At 44.7% G+C, this 17849-nt stretch overlaps 2 long non-coding RNA genes across 2 annotated transcripts in view; one reads left to right on the top strand and one right to left on the bottom strand.

Moving 5' to 3' along the window:
• LOC146870678 (uncharacterized) overlaps positions 1-14139 on the bottom strand; it is a 315755-nt gene extending 301616 nt beyond the window's left edge. The window contains exon 1 of the long non-coding RNA XR_014979017.1: positions 13722-14139. This is a non-coding gene — a long non-coding RNA (uncharacterized LOC146870678). The remainder of the gene's footprint in view (positions 1-13721) is intronic.
• Positions 14140-14296: 157 nt separating this feature from the next.
• LOC146870677 (uncharacterized) overlaps positions 14297-17849 on the top strand; it is a 95639-nt gene continuing 92086 nt past the window's right edge. The window contains exons 1-2 of the long non-coding RNA XR_014959431.1: positions 14297-14347; positions 14444-14530. This is a non-coding gene — a long non-coding RNA (uncharacterized LOC146870677). The remainder of the gene's footprint in view (positions 14348-14443; positions 14531-17849) is intronic.

Here is a 17849-nt window from a genome sequence, read left to right as displayed (position 1 = left end):
AGGCCTCGAAGCGCTCTACCCACATTCCCTTCCAGCAAATCAGCCTGGGCATGGTAGATGTTAACCCCCAGATAACGGAGGCAGCTGCCTTCCCAGCGGATAGGGCCCAGCGCCTGCGGGGGCTGTCCCCCTCGCGACAGCGGGAACAAACACGTTTTACGCCAGTTGACCTTAAGCCCAGACAGCCGACCAAACACCTCCAAAAGGGCCACCGCTCCCTCCAGTGCACCCGCCGCGTCCTCCAAGAACATCAGTAGATCGTCCGCGTAGAGGGAGATATAATGCGTATCCTCCCGCAAGGTGACCCCTACATACGCACCCCCCCGTCGGGCATGAGCCGCCAATGGTTCAATGGCCAGCGCGAACAATAGGGGGGAGAGGGAACACCCCTGTCTCGTCCCCCTCCGGACCTGGTAGGAGTCCGATATAGTGACCCCGGTCTTCACCCGGGCCGTGGCCTCGCTATAAAGCAACGCGGTCCAGCGCACAAAGTCCTCCCCCAAGCCGAACTCCCGCAACACCCGATACAAATACGGCCATTCCACACTATCGAAGGCCTTTTCTATGTCGACCGACAGCGTGCAGGCCTCCGGGAAGACCTCCCGGTCCCGCTCCATCACTCGCAGTAACCTTCTCACGGAAGTGGCGGTGCTGCGTCGAGGAATAAAGCCCGCCTGATCCGGGTGGACTAAGGCGGCCATATGGCCCAAGAGGCGCGACGCCAGTATGATGCGTTGAATCCTTACCGCAAGGGAGGATGATGCGCTGGGTTGCGGGCAGGACAAAGCGACAAACTTCTTCACACTAAGCCGGTGATGCGATAAAATCCGTGCCGCTAAGGGGGGATGATGCACCGAGCCTGTTGCGTGTGCGATCTTTGCTGCGATAGAAGAAAATGGCGTTCCGCGAGGGAGCGCCGATCCTGATGCGATGCAGGGAAAATGGCGAACAATCGGCGTCCGCGCTGCGATGAGCTTGGTGCGATAATTCGGAGTTAGCGAGCGCTTTGGGGCACGCTAACAAACAATGCGACAATCCTTGGGTCTAGTGAGCGTTTTCAGGCCCGCCGTAAGGCGATTCAATAACTGGGGTTAGCGAGCGTTTTCAGACCCGCTGACAAGCTCTGCGGCGATCTTCGGGATAGCGGGCGTTTTCAGGCCCGCTGACAGATGAAGCGATAATCTTCGGGATAGCGGGCGTTCTCAGGCACGCAGACAGATGAAGCGACGATCTCCGGTAGCGAGCGCTCGGCGGCAGCAGAGCGACGATTTTTCTTACGCTCACCAGCTGCAGCGGCTCGCTAATGGGGGTTAGCGACGATTTTCAGCACTCTTTTCTCAGCAGTAGAACTAGAGGCCCTGGAACTCACAGGAGCCTCACCTGCAGATAGAAATCCTCGCTGGGAGGACACAGGAGGCTGGTGGTGGAGTCTGGTGTGCCTGAGACTCCTGCAGGAGGCTAGCTCTCTTCTAGCCCTTGGGTGATTGCTGTAGCCACAAAATCAAAGTTCCTTCCAAGTCCTTTTCCTCTGCAGGCCAGTCCAAGAAACAGCACACAAGCACAAGGACAGTCCTTCTCCTGCAGATTCCTGTAGTCACACGGACAGAGGTTCTTCTTGTTGTCCAGGAGCAATACAAATTGTAGGGGTTTGGGCACAAATATGTATACCCCCAAAGTCTTTGTTCTTAGGAGTCACAAGTCTCTGAACCCAGCCAGAACCAGTTCTGCCCAGCCCTGGAGCACTTTGTTGATCAGGCTGCATCCTTCCTTTCAGAAAGAGGGGGTCTGCCTTCAGACGCACAGTGGGAGGTGGAGCCAGCATTCACCTTGCCAGGCACAGCCCTATTCAAGTGCAGGAGCTACCCCTCCCCTCACTCCAAGGCAGATCTCTCTATTCAACCCAGGTCTGACTCAGCCTGCCCTGTCCCTCCAAAACCAGACAGCCAATACACATAATAGCAGAGCACACTGGAAGGCTTAGGCAAGAAGGTACCTATACTCTAAAAGTGGTAGTTTCAAACACAGAGTATAAAAATAACCTTCACTAAAAGATGTATTTTAATATTCTGAGCTCAGGCATACTAAATTCGTTTTTCTACCATGTTCTGTGGGTCAGTTAGGACTATAGGATGTAATAGCCCAAACCTCCCATTCTGGCCTATGGAGAACAGGTAGCCTTACAGTAGTGAAAAACGAAATTGGGTGTAATACACACATCAGAGCATGTCCTACCTTACACATACAATGCACCCTATCATAAGGGTGGCTTACAGGTTGCCAAGGGAAGGTTCAGAGGCTGGGAAGTGGGTGCACTTCACAGCCAAGATGGCAGTTCTGGACTGCACGCAGACACTGCAGTGGCAGGTCTGAGACACACTTTACAAGCTGCTTCTGTGGGTGGCACAAACCGGTGCTGCAGGCCCACCAGCATCATTTGGTTCACCAGCCCCGGGCACACACAGGCCACGCTACTGGGGACTGACAGGTAAACCAAATAAGCCAATCATGGATGTACCAATTCACAGGTCATCTTTACAAAGGGAGCATTCGCGCTGTGGCACTGAATGGCAGTGGCACAGTGCCCAGAGCATCTATAACCAGCAAAAACAAAGGAGACACAGCGAAAAATGGAAGGGAGACTCACGCCAATGGTGCCAGGTCTAACAGTCCTTGTTAAACCCAAATCTCCCACTACATTTTCGCAAATGAGTTTATCATATTTTAATGCATCTAACACTGCCAGTCTTACGCATTTCTTTAAGATTATAGGTTCCGGCCTGGTCAGTTCATTCCATACTATCTTCGGAGTAATACTGGCTTTTATTCGTTCCCTTTTTTGTAGTGTGTTCGGAGGATTCCCGCTGCTGTTATTCCTCATTTGCGGCATTGTGGTCCTATTTTTGCTTCTCAGCAATGGATGTTCCATTTGCAAGCCCCCTGGAACTACCAACGCTCCAGCAGTGTTTTGAGTGTATGCTTTGATACTTTGAAATCTTGTTACTTCAAGAATTAGACCATGATTGGTCGCTAACATTCCGACCTGTCTGGTTTCACGGCCTCTGGTTCCCCTTCGAATGTGCACTAAATATTTGTCTGACTTTGCAGATGTCTGCTCCCATGGACATGGAACTGATGATGAGTCCTTATGCAGGTTGCCCAGTAACTATTTCAGCATTGGTTGAAGCCGAGGACCATGTCTGTTCTCTGGAAATTGTGACCTGGGCTGCCGAACAATCATCTTCTGCGGAGACAGACTCCTTTTTGGAGTTCCAGGCCTTTGAATTGGCAATAGACATCATGGATACCTCCAACACACTGTAATTTTATTATTTTTTCTAAATTGACGTTAGTTTTTTAATAAAATTATATATTTTTTATAATATGCTCAGTAGACAAGTTCAATTTGCTTATCTTATAATCACATTCATTTTATTTAGTTATTTGTTGTGCTGTTGCCTTGACCAAAGGGAGGGTGTTGTGTGTTCCCTATATAGCCCTTTGCCATTTTCCCTATGTTAGCCTAATTATGCACATTGTAGGCCGTATTTGCTTTGCATACGTTAATGAATGTCACTCTTGTTTTGGTGTCACACTGTATTTTTCCCACATAGCACATGTTTTTGTATTTTGTTCTTTTCCTGGGATTTAGTAAGAACAGTCCATGCAAGGTCAAACAACATTGCTCCTTGTTATTCTCTGTGGTCGGACACTAGCACCTAGACATACTAGAGAAACCCAGCTGCTGTTTTTAAACACACATGCTTTGTCATAGAACCCGGGTTGTGTAGTTTTGAAAACACACAGCGGAGATTTGCAGGCAAAGCAAAGGTCCTGAGATGAAAGGGCTGCATAAGCCAATATGTAGAATAGCCATATATGTATGTCAAGGTATGGGGTTCACCATTACTCTCAGAGATCTACAATACAATCGTGGGGGTGCATTTAGGTAAATCTGTCAGCTAACATGACAGGGCTTTTCATTGTATATGGTCTGTTAATCATGCTAATGACATTACTGACCAGGGACGGTTTCTCCATTAGAGCCCAGGGGCTGCGCCCCTGTGAAATTCCTACACATTTAGATAAATACATATTAAATAGATCGATTTACTCAGAGATACGATCATATCTCTAAATAAACTGATGTAGTTACGTCTGGGCTGTCTGGTTCAGGCTGCCTGCCCCACCTCGCTCTGAAGCAGGAGGCGAAAGGCAGGTAGTAAATCAACTTTCTGACCTGTGATGCACGAAGCAGTGCTTTCTGTTTTAAAGCCCTTCATTGACATTGTGGTCTATGGGTGTATGCCTCTGTAGGCCAGTGACTCAATGAGCGTCACGGTTTCAAGCGTCGACGACATTATCCCTGCGTGATTTCAGATGTCCGTCATTCAAAAGCATAGATCCCACTCTTTCGTCATACGTGAGAGTGGATGCACGCATGTCTGATCTGGTGGCTTGTTCTTAGTAATGATAAGTGTTTGTATGCTAATGCTGTGTTATGTATATTGTGCTGAGACCCCCTCATCACACTAACCCCACTGTGACACCCCTGGGGGAAACAACCATTACAACGCAGTCATTACAACGCACTACCTTTACAAGGCAGTCATTACAACGAGACATCCTTTACATCGCATGCCATTAGAACGCAGCCATTACAACGCATGCCACTACAACGCATGGCATTACAAAGCATGCCACTACAACACATGCCATTACAACGCATTATAAGGTAAGTAATGGGAAATAGCAATTTTTACCCCTACACTATCCAACACTTACCCTACTGTTGCACTCACTGGAATGGGAATAGTATTTTTTACCCCTACACCATCCAACACTTACCCTACTGTTGCACTCACTGGAGTGGGAATAGTAATTTTTACCCCTACACTATTCAACACTTACACTACTGTTGCCCTAAAGGTATTATGCGTTGTAATGGTATGCGTTGTAATGGTATGCGTTGTAATGGAATGCGTTGTAAGTGTAGTTTCTAGAAATGCGTTGGCATAAAATCATGCGTTGTAATGGATGATGAGATGTAAAAACTGCTTTGTAAAGGCATGCGTTGTAAAACTTTGCGTTGTAACGTGTCCTATTCCACCCCTGGCCCTCTGCAGATCGCTTGCTACTTTAAAGTGGAGCTGCTGTATTTGTTCCCATGCGACATGGATCCAAATAACAAGCAGGGTTCTTGTTACCTTGCAAAGTTGATCCAAATATCCGAGTCAAGCCAAAAGCAAGAGATGTGTGCTTACTGTGGAATATGTGCTTACAGTGGACAGTTCTCTAATGTACGATATTAAAACTGGCGCATGCCCCTAAGTTAAAACTGATGCCTAAAACATGGATTGATTTGCAAACAATGAATGTTAAAAACGTTTTCAGCGATTTAGTACCTCTCTTATTTCACATGCTTTACTTAGTCTTGCATTCCCCAAGAGTTAGCTATTTTATAATGTTGTATTTTATCTGTATTTTCTTTCTGTGCATACTTTGATGCTTGAGCCATACCAGGTGTTTATGGGGAGCATTGATTGAGCGCGCAGGCGCTAAGGCTGAAGCCAAACAAAGTGACTGTCAGTGGGTTGGCATCTCTGCAGAGCATACAGAACAATGTTTATGTATTCCATTTGCAACTGAAATTCTGTGGATATGTGTGTGTGTGAAGGGGTACACAGATGTCAAAATATTTGCAAGGCAAAAGTAAGAGAAATTAAAGTGCTGACATTTGAGGGAGTGCAGTCCATGTTTGGGAGCAGTGAAGTGACAGAGATGCGATGAAGTGCATTCAGGGAAGAGTGAAAAGAGGATGCTGAAGAGGAAAGAGAGGTGGTTGAAAATGTGCAGATGGACAAGATATGCAGAGAAAAAGAGGATACATAGCTAATATAAAGTACACATAACTGAAGGACAAAACTCCTTTCACAGGCCTTAATGCTTTTTAATTCACAGACTCACTATTTCAGAATTTAAACATTTCCAATGTTAATTATTTCTATCAAATCATTGTTACTCATTTATCTTAAACAGTTAACGCCCATTGACAAAGCCAATCATACTAATAGGCTTTAAGTGTATGTCACTTGTGTCATTTATCTAGATATAATTACATCACCGAGAGAAACCAAAATTCCGGTCAGGTGGCACACTATGGGAATCACATACATTTATTTGACATGTTCCTTTATAGAGAGCCCCCACTTTTATCATCCCACTTAAAGACCTGTCTGCACATATTTCTATATGACTGGTTGCAGCCAGCAGCTATGGGTGCTTCTCGAAGTCTGGTTGGAGCATATCTTTCCAAATGTATTGCTGCATGCATTGCAAGACACTGGGCAATCATACATTTTAAAGGGCTAAAGTTGTCATGCTGTACAATTTACACATTACAGTAACTGTTGAACATATTAATGCAGGAAGATATGGAGCAGTTTTTAATGTGTTTAATATTTCAAGACTATACGTTCCCACTGCTTTATAAGCCTAGCTTATTTCGCTACACTCATTTGCTTTAAAACGCGCCATTTGCCAATCTTTTTTTCATTTCTTTCTCAGGACAGGGACTCACTCACCCTGGACCCCAGGTTTGTCCACTGAACTTGTTCACATTTATCGCTATATAAAAGTCATGCCCAACGTTTACGCCCCGCCCCTTTCAAATGTCACCAGCCGCCACTGTTACCGACCTACCTATGTTTTCTAGATGTGGCGCAGTTATTGAATATTAAAGCACAATAGTTTTAATAAATATTGCAAGCATCCTTGGTGTCTCTTTTTGATTTATTGTGGACAAGTACGAGTGAGAGAACGAAAGGAGATGACCTGCTACAGCGATCCCTGAGAGGATCGAGAGTGTTGTGTTCTGGGGTGCCAAATCACTTGTCTCTCTGGAAACGTTAGGAGGGCAAGTGAGGCGCTATAAGCTATTCGAATTTGGGCCCGTATGTATTGACATAGTATGGTGACTCATTCCCTACATACTGATGTTCTATGGTCCCAAGAAAAGTTCTGTTGCTGAGCAGAATTCCTGCAACAAAAGCAACAAGAAACATGTGTCTGTTATCAACATGGATCCATGTAAACCACCCAATTACAATATCATGATTGATGGAATCAAGACTGTGATCCTGGTTGACTCTGGTTCACCATTTTTATTTATTTATAATGTATTCTTCGAGAAACATTGGAAGGATAGAAATTTAGAAGTTAAGCACATTAAGGCTTATGGTTATGGGAAATCAGCTATTAATATGCGGGGCTATTTTGTGGCTTCCGTCTCATTTTCTTCTTGCAGTATTTTAGTAAAGGTTAACATTGCAAAAAAATGGTCAGCATATCCTAGGTTGGAGACATCAAGGGAAGGTAGAACTGGTTGTGTATCCATCTGCTGATTTACCTGTATATTGTATGACCATACAACAAGGTATTGACAGTATCATTTCTCAGTTCAAAAATGTATTTAGCAATGAATTGGGCTATAGTTAAGGGGTTTTCCCATCAAATTGAGCTTAAAGCTGGTACATTCCCAGTTATGCAAAGGCGTATAGGTGTACCTTTAAGTGACAGAAAAGATCTCAGTTTGTTACTGAAATGACTACTGGAAAGGTTACAGAAGCGGTCAATCCCTCAAAAGGAGTTTCCCCTATGGTTTCAGTAAAGAAAAGATCTGTCCTCTTTGAGATTATGTGCAGATTTAAGGTCTCTCAACAAACAAATCATTGTATACGGTCAGCCCCTTCCTAAAATCCATGAGTTGTTAGCACAACTGGAAGGGGCAATTATTTTTGACATCTCTTTAACTATCTGCATATCACCAAATAGAACTGGAAGAAGGTTACAGACACTTGATGGTGTTTGTTATGCCAGAAAGGGTTTTTAGATATATTATTTATGATGCCGTTCGGATTACCATTGACGACATTTGTCTTTCAGAAACATCAATTAGACTTTGAAACACGTATAGCAGCCATCATCAATGGTTGCCGACTGTTTCCTTCTAAGCACAAATGTCATTGTGTCTTATATTATGGATGCAAGTGCTGAAAATCTCGGAGCAATGTTGAATCAGAAACGTGAAGATTGTGAAAAAAGCATAGCTTTTGGTTCAAGACCTTTTTCATATGGAGAACTATAATATTCGACTATTGAAAGAGAAGCATTGGCATTTGCTTGGGCAGTTGAACCCTTTAAGACCTATTTATGGGGAAAGGTGGTCACTATTAAAACTGATCATAAGTCGTTGTTGGCTTTACTCAATAGCAATGGGACAGGCAAGGCCTCTCTAGTTTAGTGAGAATTGTATCTAAAATGAATGAATATAATTTTGTGTTAACTATATTCCAGGATCTTTCAATTTTATAGCAGACTTTGTCAGGGTTACCTGATGTTAGTTGAAGGTTTAGTCACAATTGATAGAGGAATGTGTGTTTGCGTCCATAGATGAAATCTTAACTATGTGTGATGATGATTTTTCTAAGGAAAGTTGGATGGAGAGTATTAAATCTGATGATGATCTGCTCAGAGTTATAGAGTTCTCCAGGAAAAGTTGGGCTCAGGAAAACATTACTTCCTCCTGTCATGCAAGTTTTTTGGAAGGTCAGCAATGTTATCTTTGTTAGTGTCAGGATTGAGGAAGACTATATCATTCCTCCTTAAAATATTTGCCACGTCATTATTAAGTTGGCTCATTCAGGACATGTGGGCTAAACACTTACAAAACAAGCATTTGCAATGCAATAGGTCTCGCATTTACACAAGTTTGAGCTATTGACAGTGCAAATGGCAATGCCTTTTATTTTTGTTTTCATTTTTATAACATAAATAAAAGGCACTGTCATTTACAATGTCAATAGTTTAAACTCGCGTAAATGCGAGACCTATTGAATTGCAGATGCTTGTATTTCTTTAAGAGCGTGCTCCTTCCCTACAAACAGATCACGACACAGAAATCTCCAACCCGAACACAAAAGGGACAGGAGCATTCCATCCCTTACACCCTTCTCCCATGTTCCCTCACTTACTTCTAAAGTGCTTCTTTCTATCTTGACTTGTGCTTTTACCTTCACCTACACTTCACGTGCTGACATGTTTGGGTCTCTACTTGAAATATGAAAAAAGAAACTCAAAGTCCCAGAATGCAAGCTGCTGTTGGCTAAAATGCCAGCACAGAGTGAAGGCGTCACACTTATCAAGAAAACCCTCGGCAGCTGCGCATCGCTCCAGAATCAAGGCACAAACAAGAGCGAGGTATGTGTGGTGTAGATGTTCTTTATTGTATGCATGGACGAACAGGAAGAAGTTACATCAAACCCTTGACGCTCTCTTTATTGAGTGCAGAGATACAGATAATGGTTAGAAGACTGCGTGCCTGTCGTTGTGCTTCTCTGCATTGGGAGCAGCACTACAGCTTTGTCTTTTTATATGTCTGTTCTGAACCAGCGGTTAGTATTATCGAATATAATGACGCATAGAACCAGGTCCAGCGTTTGAGGATATAATTTTGCGCTATGGTACTTGAAGGCCTGCCTGGTGACACAACCGGAAAGCTTAGATTACACATAATACAAAGTGCTAAATCGCCCGCGGGTTGTGGTAAAAGGTTCACATCTTTCTCTCTTGCACGGTATAAACTCAGCCTGGCCTACACACAAGATACTTCGGGGTAATGACCAGTCAAACAAGCCTGCACAATTTCACTGAAGAAAAACGTCAGCTGTAAATCCAAATAATTAAAAATAAAACCGTTCCCATTACGAGAGTGCCCCTTCCCTTCCGTCTATAATCTGCCCCATTTACAACACCCCAAAGACGTGATGTTATGCTTATAGGTGGACAATTTAAAATGCAGTTGTTTCCTTTCAGGCATGAGGAATGAAAGCCACACTGCGCCGAACCCCACCCTAAAGCCATGCAGCACTAGGACCACAGCATTGCTGACTGCAGAGGTTAGTTCTTCAAACTGTGGGGCGCGCCCCCCTGGGGGTCCGTGGATGGTTTCCAAGGGGGGCGCGAATGCCTCTGCAATTACATGTAAATGAAGATGGCCTGGAACTGCAGCCTTATTCATTTGCCACATTTCCAGGCTGTTTTCATTTCCACGCACTCCTTGAAATGTTGTTTAAAAAGATTGGGGACAGTGATTCGGATTGCCTTGAAGGGAGGTCACTAAGTGTCAGAAAGGTGGCTAAAAAGAAAATAACTAAATAGTTTTTTGTTTTTTCGCTGTCAGCTAACTGCATATATAATAATGAGCAAACAGACTGATTGAAAAATAAACTCAAGTTAAACTAACCCTTAGTACATGTACTCTTTTATGATATGAAACTTCAGTTGACACATACCATCACTGCAGATGTCTGTGAGTCTGAAACCGGAGCAACGCATGATTGAACCCTAATTTACACATTGGGGAATAGTGACCTTTGTACTAATAGCGCTGCGAGGTCCCAGCGCATGACAGAAAGCACTGTAAAATAACACCCCTACATTACCTCTAGAAAAAATCTTTGTCACTTTGACACATTAAGCAGGGCCACTGAAATTATGTGGTAAGAGAGGACCAAATTATGCAACAGGGTTAATTAAATTATGCAAGAAGAAAATGTAAATTATGCAGCATAATCTGACACATTTTGTGGTTAGCTTTATTTCATTTTCTTTTTCATTTTTAGTCATGGTAACACTGTCAGGTGAAATATCATACCTCATTAGTCATTTAATGCCTAAATACATCAATAAGCAACTGCAAGATGACCAATCAACCTTTATGAATGGCCTTCTACTGCTCTGGAACACGTCACCGGCCACGTTTTATGTAAGTTTTGATCCATTTGAACTAGAATCACATTTTTTGGGTAAAATCTGCAGACTATTCAACAGATTATGGATTAAGTAGCAAATGCGGTAAATCCATCACTGCGGAAAAGTCTTCTGCCTCAGACTCATAATTCCAGTGGCTCTGGCTTTAAGTGTCTAATCAATTAACAGCTGGTAAGAGGATGTAGTGTAACAGCCGTAGTGGCCGACCTTGAAGCTGGGGAACAAGGTTCGAGTCTTGACGGGAGGCTCAAGCATCCTGTGATTCTGGTCAAATCATGTAATCTCCCTGCACCTGAATAAAAGTTAACGTGTCCATCTGTAATGCAGCTGGTGCTCATGGAAAGTGCTCTGATACCTTTGGGTCAAGTACACACTATATAAAAATGCAAAAGAAAAAAAACATTGTTTCTTCTTTAACTGTTTGCACTACCTCCCTACCCTTGCTTTCAAGCAGAGGCCCCTCAGAGTCAGCACTAATCATTCAAGTGCAGTTGTTTTTGTAAAAGGTGAGTCCAGGGGGTCGCAGGGAGGAAGTCAGCAGGGTTCCTCAGAGAGACACTTGAAGGAAGGGGACAATATAAGGGAGCCTTTTTTATATATACATATATAAAAAAGGTCCATCCATTAGTGCAGGAGGTAATGCTGTTGGGTGTGTAAGTGCCCACTGCTGTTCAATTATGGCCGTCTTACCATGAAGTGGAGTGGGTTCCCATTTTCCTTGCTTGTATCAGAGCCCAGGTTACCATTGCTGCTTTTTAACATAAAGGGGCAGAAAGAATCACCAGTACTGCTGGTACAGTGGCACCAGAAACCAGAGGTATGAGGAGCCAGCTAACCCTGAATTATGGCTGTTTACTATCCCTCCTTCTTAGCATTAGGGCCCACTGTACACTTGCTGGTGTTGATTTGGGCCTCAGAGCAATAGCCCATGGTAGGGGGAAAATTAATGCAGTGGAGATACCTTTGTTTGGCCTCAGAGAGATGGCAGAGAAGGGTGTGTGGCTGGATGAGAGTCCCTGTTTTTATCAAAGGGCAGAGAAGACTGCCCTCTTTGCAAGGCAGTAGCTAACATAAGTGAAGCAGGTTCAGCCGCACTGGGGCCCAGGGGTCAGAGGGCCCACTGCATCACAATTATGACTGTCCCACATTAAAAAAAAGTTACAAGGGAGCTTATTTGCTAACATTAGGACCAAGGGTGCTATTGCAGATAAAGGAAGACAACATGTGGGAGCCCTTTCTTTTCTGACAGGGCCTGTTTCAAGATTATAGTGATGGTCCGGCATGGTGACGAAGGGGTATAAGTGGCAGAGGAGATAGCCTGCTACTCAGGACTGTACTTATCTTTTTTTTACCTAGTTTTATATAGCGCAAACTTGACCCGAAGGTATCGGGTATCAGAGAGCTTTACATAGCACCAGTTGCGTTACATGAGGACACATTCATTTTTTTGGGGTTAGGCACGGGGAGATTAAGTAATTTGCCCAGATTCACAGGATGTTGAGCGTCCTTGCCGAGACTCGTACCCAGTTCCCCAGATTCAAGGTTTACCGCCCTAGCCGTTAGGCCAACTCCTCTCCCCATTTGTGCAGCAAGTGTAGTTGCGTTGAGGACCAGGAATGCGAGGGGCTCACAACACCTCAATTATAGGGGGCAGTATTTTTGGCTCAATAAGAGTTTTTGTTTGATTCATTTGCTGTTTTTGTAAGTCTCATATTTAGTGAGGTTTATGAGCTATAGAAATAGTACTCCTGGAATGATCTCATGAGCCATGCCTCCTGCGCGCAGCCATTTCCCTCCCGCTCACCCCTAACGGCTAGGCCGCATGACCTTGGACCTGGGGAACTGGGTTCGAGTCTCGGTAATGACGCTGAACATCCTGTGATTCTGGGCAAATCACTTAATCTCCCCGTGCCTAACAAAGAATGAATGTGTGTCCTAATGTAACGTAACTGGTGCTATGTAAAGCGCTCCGATACCTGATTGGATTCGGGTCAAGTTTCGCTATATAAAAAAAAAAAACTCTTGCTGTAAAGTTTTAAAGGGGGGGACCTGACATTAAAACATTTTGCTTCGGGGGGCTCAGAGCAAAAATGTTTGAAGACCTCTGATAGGGGCTGCAGATATTTCGTTACAGTGACCCATCCCATCAGCTGAAAGGCATCGGAGGCACAGCTGGGGCGGCAGTATCCTAAAGCGCAGACCAATTATTGTTAACAGGAGCCTCCCGTAATGGGGTCTCATACTCGTATGGGATAAAAAATGCCCACTGGCCCCAGAAAAGAGATGCAGGCTTTCCAGGGAACGCGGAAACTCCTGGGAATGCAGAGTTTCTCCTTGGGAGATGTTCATGAAGTTGAGCTCCCTACGTGTCACTGAGCTTTTCCAATAAAAGTTATAAAACGAAGTTTGACTTACTCCCTCCCTATGTACCATGCTGCTCTTTCTGGGAAACACTATCATACAGGAGAGACGGGCGTCAGTACAACGTGAGTTCATGCTTAACTCGCTAAAGTTAATCAAAGCAGCAATATAATAGTTATGCTCGTCCTCCACTATAAACCTGTGTTGTGAAGGAATACATCACCATAGACCCAAAGTAAACCCGCACACGCTGACGTCTCCGCGTACAACCTTAGAGCAGTGTAAATCAGTGCACTGAATCCCATCACACACATAGTCACATATAGATAACAGGGCAGTGACGTCACCCAAAATACTAGCACCGGGTCCTCACACCATTACCGGAATAAGAGCAGTGACATAACCTACCCCCTCTACTGCCGCTCCCCACAATAAACTAGTGCAGGTGACGTCATACACAGCGCTTGCTTAATTGATAGCACTAACGTCACATAAACAACTCCTTGAAGCCTATGCCTGCAACTGTTTCTCACCTTGAAGGTCCCAGTCTCTTTCCCCAGCTCTGCTCCACAACGGGGCACTTGCCAACGGCATCTGTGACATTTCTTGATGAGAAAATCAATTTGATAAACAAGGAGCCATATAAACCAGCAGTGAGTGCAGCGCACAGCTGATGGGGATAGGCGCAGCGGCGGGAAATGGTGGTGGAGTGCACCACACGGAGAAGGGGTAAGAACAAACAGGGGACGAAGACGCGCAGCTGCAGCCACGTGGATAGGAGCAGCGACGGTGCACGGAGAGATTAGGTGCTGATGAGCAGGGTCACCGAACACACGAGATAGGCTTTTAGTGCAGGGAAGAGCAGCAGTACAAAACAAGGAAGTAGTCCCTAAATAAAATGATAACATCCCAGCAGCGGAACTAAACTGTAGTTGGTGGGTGCTGCTTCCTGCAAAACGGAAGCAAAACGGAAGTGAGGTATCGGACCACCAGCCAATCAATGAGCGAGATAAGAAGAGCAATGCCAGATTTAACCAATGGCAAGCGACAAAACAAATAGAAACGCAATGGGTGGAGTTTCACCACTAATATTGATTACTTGATGCGTCGGAGAGGCAGTGCATGCACTGCCTGCGAGACCTAAAAAAGGGTCACCAAGGTATTTTGGTGGGCATACATGAATGCTTAAATTTCTGTATTTGTTAAGCAATGTTCCATATGTATTAATTCTGACAAATCCCTTATTACGAATAAGGTTAATATCTTTCATACAGAGTTTCCTGAAAGGGCTTGGGAGAAGCTGGTTTTGGATTTGCTGGGCCCTATGGTAAGGTTTCTCAAGGTAAGGTTTATGCTTTTGTTCTCATTGACTACTTTTCCAAATGGGTTGCTATTAAGTGGACATTTCAACCTACCCCTGGCACTGTTATTTCATTTCTCACTGAATTTTTTCTTAGGCCACTAGACAATATGGCATTTTAGAAAAATAAAATGAAGGGGTAGGGACAGCCCACCATTGGCAGTGCAATGCCCCCACCTCACAAAAGAGCACTATGGTCTTTCTGTTCCCCTCTAGAGGGCTGACCCAAAGCCCACTAAACACCAGGGAAAACAATAAAAAACCAAAGTGGTGAGTTGGACTGCCATGTGCAAAGCCATGGCCCTAACCCCAAAAGGGAACAGGCACAACACGGGGGGCAGAGATCCCACTGTATACTAGGAAATAATTGAAAAAACAAAGTTGTGGTGGTCGCCCACCACTGGCAAGACCACGCCCTTTACCCACAAAAGAGCACAACAGTGTTTCTGCTCTCCTGTGGGTAGATTGGAGACTGTGCCCCCAATCTGCACCAGTGGGATGTGGGGGGTAGAAAGCCCGCTAGACACCAGGGATTTCTATTTTAAACAAAGAAGTGGGGGCAACCCGCTCTGACCAATGGTGATGCACCCTAGTCACCAGGGATTTTACATGTGGGCCCAAAAAAGGGGTGCAAGTATTCTGCCCTGCCATTGGACCATACCTCCAACCTAAAATGGACAAACAAGTCCTTCTGCCCGCACGGGTGGAGTGGAGGGGGGTTGCTCACAATTTCCACAAGAAATCAGGGGTTTCAGAATGGTACCCACACCTGCAATATGGTGAAGGTGACCTACCCTGGCATCAAGTCATCCCCCACCCCAGAATGGGCAATAGTGTCGTTCTGCCCCTATGGGGGAAGATAAGAGGTTTTTCCCAATTGGGAAGGTGACCTTAATCTGCCACCGAGGAGAGGTAGAAAGACCTCTAGACACCATGGGGCATATAATCAACGGAATGCGATAATTATCAAAAAGCGCGCTTAGCGCGTCTTTTACTATCGCCGGCTATTGCTGGATTACATCGCCGTGTTAGCGGCGTATTGGCAATGCTTTGCTCAGAGGCGAAGTAAAATCCAGCGATAGCGGTGAAAACCAGCAATAGCGCAAGAAATCCAGCAATATTTTGACTGCGCTAATGTAAAGCTTGCTAATAGGCAGTTGTGGACTCAGCCTGACAATCCACCTCCCATTGACAAGATGGCTAAGTCAGGTTTTAATCAGGCATTAAATACCAGTGATAATTGCGGCTAGCGTGACTTTTATTATCGCTTCGCGGGTCCGGGGCCGCTTTGGTAATAGAGGGAAGTTGTGTTTGCGACTGTTTCCATTTTGTTTTAGTGAGGAACGCCTACTTTGCATATCATTAGCGATAAATATCGCTGACATGCAAAGCGGCAAAAAAAACAGCTGCTATCGCACGGAAACAAGCACTAACGCATGTTAGCGAGTCCTTGTTGATAGTGCAATAGGAAAATTGCAGCTTTTCCGGCGATATGTGCCGGAAAAGCGGCGAAACTTCTCTTGATAATATGCCCCTATGGATTTCACATTTGGGGTAAAAAATGGATGTGGGCATGCTACCATGGTATTGGCCATTCAGCCTAACCCCCACACCTAAAGGGAAAAAACAGTCTTTCTGCCCCCTCCTCCCCAGTGTTGTGTAGTTCCTAGGAGTCCCCCCAGGACATGCACGTTTTGGATGACCTAAACTGAGGGCTTGGTTTCCCAACCGTTTCTGGACACCCCCAAAGGATATGTAAGCCATTAGACCAGCTAGTTCTAAAGTGCCACTACCACCCCCATGTATTCTACAGTGGTGTAGGTAGTCTCTGGCAACCACTGAACATGACAACCCTGATTCCTCAGGGATCATGGAAAACAGTACCATACGCTTCGCTCAGACGCTCGTGCTTGCTATCTCTCAGAAAACACACAGGATGGCGATTAGGATGTTTTAATAAGCATTTATTGGTCCAGCGACAACCTTGTGTAAAACATATGTGCTGCAACAATCAGGAAACAGAAGCATACAAAAGAGATTGCTAGTACCAATATACTGAATAGTAGATACATTTACACCATAGTGCTAATAAGATGAACAGAAACAGTTCAGATAAATGCGTGCCATAAGTAATTTGCTAAAATGTACCTAGCTAAACCTGGATGTGTAGTTGTATATGTGTATAGCTATATGTATCGGTAGCCAAGAAACCCCTAGGGATGAACCTGCCCCCTCACCTGATGGTTGGGAATGAAGAACCCCATCTCTGCTTTGAGGATGACAGCCCACAAGAGATGTCAGACCGCTGTGTGTCAAAGATTCAGCATGCAGGACTCCCGTCTCAGCTTGTAAGGAATTCTCCTCTAATTTGTAGGGGGGAGTGAGGGTCTTTTATACTAAAGTGGCCACTCTAGGGTTTTTTCTAGAATCAATATGTTTTTTAAAACAGCCATGGATGTTTTGAAAACAATCATAAATGTTTTGAAAACAATCACCAATGCTTTACTGAACAAGTGTGATCATGCAAAGCTGGCTGTTGGCCAAGGATGAAGAAAGTGGTGACCCTTATACAGAATAAATCTGCCGTACCTGGGGACATGTTTATGTACGGCAGGTACAAGGATTATGATAGAATACTTAGAGCCTGTCGTCGAGTAGACAGGAGCAAGCTACTAGGTAAAAGGTCACCTGTTCAGAATAGTTATTGTCATGTGGATGGGACAACATATGTAAAAACGTGGTATACATCGATGGGACTATCCTAAAAGACATGACACCAGATGTTTGCCCACGTGGGGGAGAAAGTCCACTGGGTGCCAGGATTCTTTTTTTGATAAAATAATGGGGTGAGGATTTTTCTATCCTGACATCAGATCTCACCCTCTCCCCTAAAGCCTCAACAGTCATTCTGCAGCCCCAGGGAGCCACAGCATCCCTATCCCATAGTCAAGCGACCCCAACACATCACCACTCGGTGCTTCACTAGTAAAAATAGGATTGCTGTCAATTTGCATATGTCTGGTGTGACATCCTTCACGTACCCCAATAGCGCTATACACAGTGACAGTTCAGATGTGTTACCAGTGGTTTCCTCAAGTGCGTCAAAGGCAGTGAGCCAGAAGTGCTGAATTTATAGGGCAGTCTCATGTCAGGGGTAAAAAGTCAGTGCAGGCACAGTGCAGCTCATACAGCGTGCATCCTCAATCAGGCCCATTCTGTACATCTTTTTCAGGGTGCGGTAAAATCTATGTAAATATTTGAAATTTACTAACTGCAGTCTGTAATTGAGGAAGAGCACCCA

The sequence above is a fragment of the Triturus cristatus genome, chromosome 1_1, assembly GCF_964204655.1.
Source record: "Triturus cristatus chromosome 1_1, aTriCri1.1, whole genome shotgun sequence".
Classification (NCBI taxonomy): Eukaryota; Metazoa; Chordata; class Amphibia; order Caudata; family Salamandridae; genus Triturus; species Triturus cristatus.
The sequence above is the reverse complement of the archived record's forward strand: the minus strand, read 5'-3'. Positions and strand labels throughout refer to the sequence as shown.